Genomic DNA, 9,035 nt, shown 5'->3' with positions numbered 1-9,035 from the left:
CAGTGATGATCTGCTATATTCATAATGGACTCCAGTGCTAAGCCACCATGTCTCCCTGCTCCACAGCTGCTATAATAATTTCTCTTGTTTGGAAGGTAGCAACCCAGTTTGAGCAATAAACACCTGGCGCTGTTTTCTCTCTATTTATTAAAGTGTTAGTATCGATTTAGTTGGGGGGTGGGGTAAACTTGAAAACAACTGAAATATCACACAGGCACACAGCTCAGCCCAAATAGCTGTGCAAACCTCTTTCAGTATGTCTATGCAACTGAAAAATTACATTAATAAATCGCAACCAGCTGTGGGAGGGGGAGGAGGAGGAGGAGAGGAAGAAAAAGAAGAAGAAGAAGAAGAAGAAGAAGAAAATTCAAACAGATCTGTGAAAAGAAAAGAGCAAGAAAGAAAAAGAGAACAAGGAGCTAACAGAGAAAAGGAAGGGGAAAGTGAGAGGTCAGCACTGAATGGCAACAACAGAGACCACGTTGTTGCAATACACACACACACATACACACACATAGCCAAGAGTCTGGAGCAATGGAGGCCACATGATAAGGCAACATCTGTACCATACATTTAAAGCACTCTTGCATCACTTTAACAGTCATGGCTTCCCCCAAAGTATCCTGGGAACTGTAGTTTGTTAAGGCACTGAGAGTTGTTAGAAGACCTCTCTTCCCATCACAGAGCTTCCATTCCCAGAGTTCTTTGGGAAGACGGATTGACTGTTAAACCACTCTGGGAATTGGAGTTCACTGAGCAAACAGGAGCAGCATGCTTAGCTATGCTGTCCTTTCCACCAGTCTTTAAAAAGCTGATTCTAATCAAATGGGGAAAGTATTCTGCACATGCTCAGAGGCACTCGACTGCCAGTATCAGAATCACTGGGGCAGGAGGATGCCTCATTTAAATTAAAGGATTTTAGGAGGAGGCTTGAAGCTTGCACGGCTGCCCGAAGGCAGCTGATGCTGACAGAGAGAGTAGACAAACCGCCGCCCAGTCTTCCCATAATGCATTGCAGGGAAACTGGAACAAACCTATGAAATTGGATGAGATTAGCAAAGCAGTTAAATTATTCTAAGCTAATAATGTCCCTGGTCCAGATGGCTCCTCCAGTGAATACTATTATGGAGAAGATTCTGGTTAAATTAGGAGATTTGAGGCTAACGCTTTTAATCTGGATACAGAAATGTCTCAGACAGTAGCCTATGCAGAGATTCCAAATGTGGAAGGGCTCATGGCAGGCAGGCAGAGCAAATGATGCCCAGTTTCTGGAGTGTGTTGAGTATTGCTTACTTGTCACCCATGGGCTGATTCTCACACACATTTATTCACACCTAGATTTTCGGGGGTGCGGGGTTCAGTTAAAAAAGCTAGCTCTTTTCTTATGTGGTCTTCAACGCAGAACAATGAATTGGGGACAGCTTTACTCATAGCTTCTCTCAGCATCACCTGTTAGATTTTAGCACCATTACACTGTGGTTTAAAGTGAGGATTGGAGGCAAGGTGAGGGGGAGATGGAAGTAAGGTATCAACCAGAAAAGCTGTCCAAAAGACTGTGCTATGTTCTCTCCACCATGGTAGGACAGTTGCTGGTCTATATATCTATATCTATATCATAGAATCATAGAGTTGATTCCCTCCATATCTATATCTATATTGTAAAAAGTTCATGCCTCCTCCCCACAAAAAACCAGGAATGCTGTATGTTAACAATGGAAAAATCTGTGTCCCACCAGTCAGTGGGATCCAGTCCCTTGGGGCAAATGGGGCACTTCCCCACCAACCTCAGTTTTGATTCCTCCAAAGCCACTGATCTTCTTCCTTACCACCAGTCCAGAGGGCAGCCCCATAGCCAGCTTTCCTTGTTAGGTGGGGCTGCCACATTTCTATACGGGACATTCTTTTTTGTGGGGGACGAGTATAAATTCACTAACCATTCCGCAATTTCTCAGGCCAAACAACCGATTTGATCTGCTGCTCATGTTGGCAACAAGGTTTAAGGTGGCCCTACAAGCAAACCTCCATCGTTCGTCAGAAACAAAGCTATGCCCTCCCAGTGGCGGAGGAAGCTCTGGCACCCGGTGCAGGGTGCTGAGGAGCGGGGCGAAGCGCCTGGCAGTGCATGCACAGCACCCATAGGGACTGTGCACGAGTGGCAGCCTGTACCAATGACGCCCGTACCTACAGTGTGTGAGCCCTCGGCCTCATTATAGCTGGGTGGGAGGAAGCGGGCCATCTTGTCTCCCTCCCAGGTGGCACCCGGGGCGGGCCGCTCCCCTTCGTACACCCCTGTGCCCTCCCACCTCTATATTGGAAGCCCCGCCAGATGGGTGGGGTATAAATAATAAATAATAAATTGTTGTTGTTGTTGTTGTTGTTGTTATTATCATTATCATTATTATTATTACCCAAGTTTCAGGGGGAAGTGCAGAAGGTTATTGTTTTGTTTGTTATTCTGTTATGACACGTGCTTATGTACTGTGATCTTCAGCTGAAGGGTGGTATATAAATTTAATAAATAATAATAAAAGCAGCGGGGGAAGGTTCTCTTCTTTCTTTCACTCTGCAAGCATACTTTGGATTTTTCCTGCTCGCTTTCCATTAGATCTCACACCATCTTTCTGGCTCCACCTGACCTGAAGAGAATGCAAATGGCAATAGCCAGACAGCAAGAGATTTGCTTTGCTTTTCAGATTTCCCAGGATTCATGTAACAAAAAATGTGGGATGGGTTTTGCTTGAGGGCGACTCCATGGGAACGATGCCCCCAAATCTTGGACTCAGACAGCCTCAGACACACAGTAAAGGCCAGTGTGGACAAGCCCTTAGCTGGCTCTACCTTCTGTTGGTTCTGACTCCTTTGCTTCTACCACACTGTCCCCAGATGTTCATGGACTCCAGTTTCCCTCATCCCTGAGCATTGGCCATGCTGGCTGGGGCTGATGAGAGTTGGAGTCAAGCAGCATCTGGAGGGCCACGGGTTCCCTAACTCTGCTGTGCATCAACACATCAAGAAGAGTCTGATTTAAGAATAGGTCCATGTGGTATAAAGAGCGCACTGTGCAAGTTGAATATTGCATTTTTAGTTGTTGTAGCCTGCCCTGCTTCATCTTAGGGTGAAGGGCAGGTAAGTGATGGTGCTGATGTCAATAATAATAATAATAATAATAATACAAAGGGACCAAGTATAGCAATTGGATATACAGTGGTACCTCAGATTAAGTACTTAATTCGTTCTGGAGGTCTGTTCTTAACCTGAAGCACCACTTTAGCTAATGGGGCCTCCCACTGTCGCCACGCCACCACTGCACAATTTCTGTTCTCATCCTGAAGAAAAGTTCTTAACCCAAGGTACTATTTCTGGGTTAGCGGAGTCTGTACCCTGAAGCATATGTAACCTGAAGCGTAACCCGAGGTACCACTGTATAATGACAGATATTGCATCAAATCTCTCTGTTTCCAGAGACCTGTGTCACCACACCCCCATTTCCCCCCCGGAGTGCTATTTTAAAATGCTGCTAATATATGCATCTATGGACTAGCTAAATATGCTTGAATTGCATCTATTCTATAATTAGGGCTGCCAACATTAGAACTGGTTCCTGTAGCTGTCTTAAAACAGCAGCTCAGTTAGCAGGTAAAGTAATAATATTTATCTCCATGTGGTAAACAGTTTCCCAGGTGATTTGTGCATATCAGGCTCCTTAAGTGGGTAAGAGGAATCCACATAACACCCCCCCCCCAAAAAACCCAGGGCAGTTAGCAATAGAATGGTCAGATGGGGGGGTGGGGTGGGGACCTGCACCTTTAACAGTTAAGATGAAGAGGGATATCGGCAGGCATTACTTACACGACAAATTACATCATCTGATATAGAAAATTAGGGGTGGTTGGCTTTTGCTGCCCAACTCCCCAAGGGACTGAGTCCCCTAAGTCCATCATCAGTCAGAGATGAATGGATGGAGGCAAGGTGCAGTGAAAGCAAGGCTGATCTTTATTTTGCTGTTGCAACAGAGGTCCCTCTCCTTCTAGCAAAGAGGTAAGGGTTTGCATTTTGGCGTGGAGAAGAACTGGACATCCCCTCTACAAAGAGTCAGAAATTACATCACACATAAGGAGGGGTTACTGTGGCTCAGGCAGGCCAAGGTGTGATATTCCTGAGGATTTAGAAAGTTTTACATAGTTCCAGACACAGTTTACACAAAAACATTAGCATTTGATAAGACCATCGGGATGTCTGTCCCTCAGTGCAGGGCATCTGGGCGAACAGTGACAATTAATACAAAAGAGGTTCATAGATATAGGAGAGGAATCCCTTCAGGAACTTCCCTTGATTGCTATCTGGGATAGCAAGAGGGATTAAGGAGGCATTTAGAGTCTTTTGGATTGCTCTCCTGTACTATTTTAGACATGTGGTTTATATACTTACCGTATTTTTTGCTCTATAAGACTCACTTTTCCCCTCCTAAAAAGTAAGGGGAAATGTGTGTGCATCTTATGGAGTGAATGCAGGCTGCGCAGCTATCCCAGAAGCCAGAACAGCAAGAGGGATTTCTGCTTTCACTGTGCAGTGATCCCTCTTGCTGTTCTGGCTTCTGAGATTCAGAATATTTTTTTTCTTGTTTTCCTCCTCCAAAAACTAGGTGTGTCTTATGGTCTGGTGCGTCTTATAGAGCGAAAAATACGGTATGTGTTTACCTTGAGCAATTATCAACATTTATTCTATATTTGAGACCTTAGAATTCCTATAACACATCTAAGCGTCCTTCTTCTGCACAACTATCAAAGGTTCAGGAGTCCTGTTTTCCCTGCCCCAGCTGCCTACCCTCTCAGGGAATCATGTTGGGGTGAGAATTATGATGTATCACAGGGGTAGGAAACCTTTGGTTCTCCCCATGACAATCCCAATCCCTACTGAAATAATTTCAGCCTTCTGTTCCCTAGCTTCCTTGTCATTTTGAAGTTGAAAGGAATTATTTCTTGGTATCCATGTCCTGGATTCCATCCCAGTCTTGGAAAATTCATTTACAGAACGTTTCCTCTTCATACTTGGATACAGGTTTATTAAAACACCTGGCACTCCCCTTTCTACTGGATGGGGAGACCACTTGGGATTCTACACACTGAGACTACCAGGGAAATGAGTAAGAGTATTAAGAAAACCTGTGTTTGCTCCTAATCTTTTGATCTGTGCAGGACTATTACATAACATCTCCAAACTGCAGGGGTGGGGGAAGGAATCCAGCAAGCCGCAGGAACATACGAAAGGCATTTTAACATTCAATGCTTAAATCTGTTTGTTTCTTCACTTATTAATTAATTATTTTTGTTAATCCTGCCCTTCCCCTCCAAAGAGCTCAGATATTGAGCAGATTTCCCCCCAACTCCATTTTACCCTGCTAGGAATGCTGTTGCGATTCTGGGTGGCAATCTCATTCATTCTCAGTTTTATGCCTGTTATGTACTGAGTTGAATAGGATCCAAAAGGCAGCAGTCTGATTGGTCCTAGAACAATAGGCTTCAGAATGCAGCAGTCTGATTGGTCCACAGGAGCCACCCAATCCAGCTCCAGGTGGAAGGGAAGCCACAACCTGATTGGCCTACAGGAGAATCCCGGAATTAGCCAATCACGTGGGGCCCATTGTGTAAATAATGTATATAAGGCAGACATTCTGGGGGAACTTCGATTCCTCCTCACCACTATGAGCTGAATAATGAGCATGAAATCCACTCTCGACTCTGAGTATATTTCAATGCCTGAGTGGGGATTTGAATCCAGGTCTCCCTGATTTAAGTCCAATACTCTTAACAGCTGTGATGGAAGAAACTGCCAATTTCTGTAATTCTCAGTTTTCCAATTGTCCAACATTAAATTCAGTTCTCTGCATTTCTGCAGCAATTTGTGCATTATTATTATTTTTAAATAAACTTCATAAAAACTCTTCAACGGTTTGGTGAAAATTTCACTCCACAAACACATTTTCGTATGCAGTTTTGACTAATGTCTATGTTTTCCTCTAATATAATGCACTTTTGATGTTCTTTTCACTTACATCTTTGTTTTTATGTACACTTTCCCCTAATACACGCATTTTTGCAAACACTGTTTGGGCAGAGATATGTATAGAAAAATTTGGGTAAGGAGAGCTGTGCTTTGGCTCGCATATTGTTTAGGAGAGTGCAGGTTTGATAGCTCCAGCTTAAATGCATGCTGAACAGACTGTCTCCTCCATCCCTGTCTGAGAAAGCAGACCAAAGCTATCAGTATTGTGAATGTCATACTACATTGATTGTCCCCAATGTGATATCTCCAGATGCTTTAGATTACAACTTTGCTGGCAGAGGCTGCTGCGAGTTCTAGTCCAAAATATCTGAAAGGCACCAAGTTGGCAAAGACTGGACTAGAATGTCCATTCAGCTCAAAAGGTGCACACTTCCACTTTTTGTTCTTCAGTAGCCACCTTCGTCTATGCCACAAAGAATGAAAGAGAAACTCAAATTTCTTTTTAATGCCACATAAACAAGCAGAATCAGAGCCACCAATATTGATCTGGATTAATTAGGTCTGGGAGATATCTCTCTTGGATCATCTTACACAGAGGAGGGCCATTGGGGTGTGTCAAGAAGGGATAGGTTGAGGAGGTTTGGGTTTGGTTCTTCTCTTTCATAATTAAGGGACAGCATAATTTATATTCCCCAGTCTCCTGGCTTCCAGTGTGGAGAGGCCACGTGGAAGCTCACAGAAAGTGGGTTAATGCATGAGGCATAGGATCTTTGCATTAAGATGAATCCCCAAATGCACGAGAGCAGAGCATTCATAATATGACGTTTCTTGCTTCTGTACTCTGTTTTGCTTTGTACGGGCTTGTAGCTGAAACAATTCTGTGTGGTTAGGTTTGTTGCTGTCCTGTTTAATGAAACTAATCGATATACTTTTAGAAAAGCCGAAAGGTTCTTTTTTAATGCCACATTTTAAAAGGTTGAGAGAGAGAGAGTGCGTATTTTGACCAGCTACATCTCCAATTCAGTTCTGCTTTTATTAGAGGAACTCTGGCTAAACTCAAGAGCTCTGAGCATGATTCATGAACAGATGGGTCAGAATGTGAAACAGCTCTGGAACGCATATTTTCTCTGGCCAAATTTTGCAGTTGCTTTTCTGTCATGCAATACCATATTCAAGATATGGAGAAACAGATATTTGCAAAGGGTTGCCCCCTCAGGAATGGGGTGTTTATGAGACCACATTCTACATTTAAAGCCTTATGACATCACTTCAAGTACCCATGTCTTCCCCCGCAAAGTATTCTGGGAGGTGTAGTTTGTTATGGGTGCTGAGAGATGTGAGGAGACCCCTGTTCCCCTCACAGAGCTACAGTTCCCAGAGTGGCTTAAAAGTCAACCCCCCTTTACAGGGAACTCTGGGAATTGTAGCTCTGTGAGGGGAACAGGGGTCTCTGAACAACTCTCAGCACAAACTAAAGTCTTACTAAGCAAGAGGCAATGCCATGGTTCAAATACATGTTCTGTCTGGGCAAAAGCATTCAAGGAGCAGGACTAGTGAGAGCTGTGGCCTTCAGAGATACCTACAGGTTACCTTTGCCCCTGATCCAGAGGTTCCCTACCAATGGTCTACAATGCAAGCATGTATTCAGGATTTCAGGTCTTTCCCTGCCCAATCTGGTGATGGCAGGGACTGAACCCTGGGACCTCTTCCATAACACTTGTTTATTTAGGAAATTTATAGGACATTTGCAGGCCATCCAATCAACAAGGTCCTCTGTGTAATACAGTCAGAGGTCAAACAATATACAGTGGTACCTCAGGTTACATACGCTTCAGGTTACATGTACTTCAGGTTACAGACTCCGCTAACCCAGAAATATTACCTCGGGTTAAGAACTTTGCTTCAGGATGAGAACAGAAATCGTCCTCCAGCGGTGTGGCAGCAGTGGGAGGCCCCATTAGCTAAAGTGGTGCTTAAGAACAGTTTCAAGTTAAGAATGGACCTCTGGAACGAATTAAGTACTTAACCTGAGGTACTACTGTAGAATCAAAAGGTTGAAACAGCTTTCCCCCCACCAATTTACTTGTACGTGAAGTCCCACTATGTTCCATGGAGTTTACTATGAGGAGTAAAAAGGTAAAGTAAAAGGAGTAAAAAGGCAAAGTAAAAAGGTAAGGTAAGGTAAAGGACCCCTTACCTTGACTGGATGGTTAGGTCCAGTCAAAGTAGACTGTGGGGTGCAGAGCTCATGTCGCTTCAGGCCGATGGAACCGGCATTTGTCCACAGATGGCTTTTACCTTTACTATGAGGAATATGCCTAGGCCTGCAGTCCTAATGAAATTTACTTGTACTCCTTAGTTAGCAGGTTTCAGTCTTTAGGAAAGGGGTCAGCAAAGTTTTTCAGCAGGGGGCCAGTCCACTGTCCCTCAGACCTTGTGGGGGGGGCCGGACTACATTTTGCAAAAAAAACATGAATGAATTCCTATGCCCCACAAATAACCCAGAGATGCATTTTATATAAAAGGACACATTCTACTCATGTAAAAACATGCTGATTCCACGACTGTCCGTGGGCCAGATTTAGAAGGCGATTGGGCCGAATCCGGCCCCCGGGCCTTAGTTTGCCTACTTATGCTTTAGGATATGGTTCCAGTGAGAAGGCAGTAACTGAACATTAGGCAAGGTGGCTCTGGCTGCATCATTTCAGTATTAGAAGTGCTTTCTTTCCTCATTTCCTAATGCTTGTCCTCCTCTTTCTGATCATGCTTTCCATGGGGCGATAGATGCAGTAAAAGGCAAGTCTCTAATACGTCTAACTGTTGTGCAGAAGAGAGAGAAAATTGGCAGGTGCAGTTTGTCATGTCACGGTGCTCCGGGGGTGATAAAAGCTTCATTTACCAATATTTCCACCTGCCAATGTTCTTCTGCAAGAGGCTAGTGAAGCTTTTCTCACCTCTGGAGCAAAATGCCAAAAACATTTTCTTGCACATTGCCATGGCATTATTATTTAATTATCCCACCCTTCAAGGAA

General features: G+C 44.0%; 1 long non-coding RNA gene across 1 annotated transcript in view; it reads left to right on the top strand.

Moving 5' to 3' along the window:
- The first annotated feature begins 4,431 nt into the window (after positions 1–4,431).
- LOC309373214 overlaps positions 4,432–9,035 on the top strand; it is a 131,818-nt gene continuing 127,214 nt past the window's right edge. The window contains exon 1 of the long non-coding RNA XR_014169850.1: positions 4,432–4,685. This is a non-coding gene — a long non-coding RNA (uncharacterized lncRNA). The remainder of the gene's footprint in view (positions 4,686–9,035) is intronic.

Source organism: Podarcis melisellensis (genome assembly GCF_964234715.1).
Source record: "Podarcis melisellensis genome assembly, chromosome: 6".
Lineage (NCBI taxonomy): Eukaryota > Metazoa > Chordata > Lepidosauria > Squamata > Lacertidae > Podarcis > Podarcis melisellensis.
Note: the sequence above shows the minus strand (reverse complement) of the source record. Positions and strands in the feature narration are given on the sequence as shown.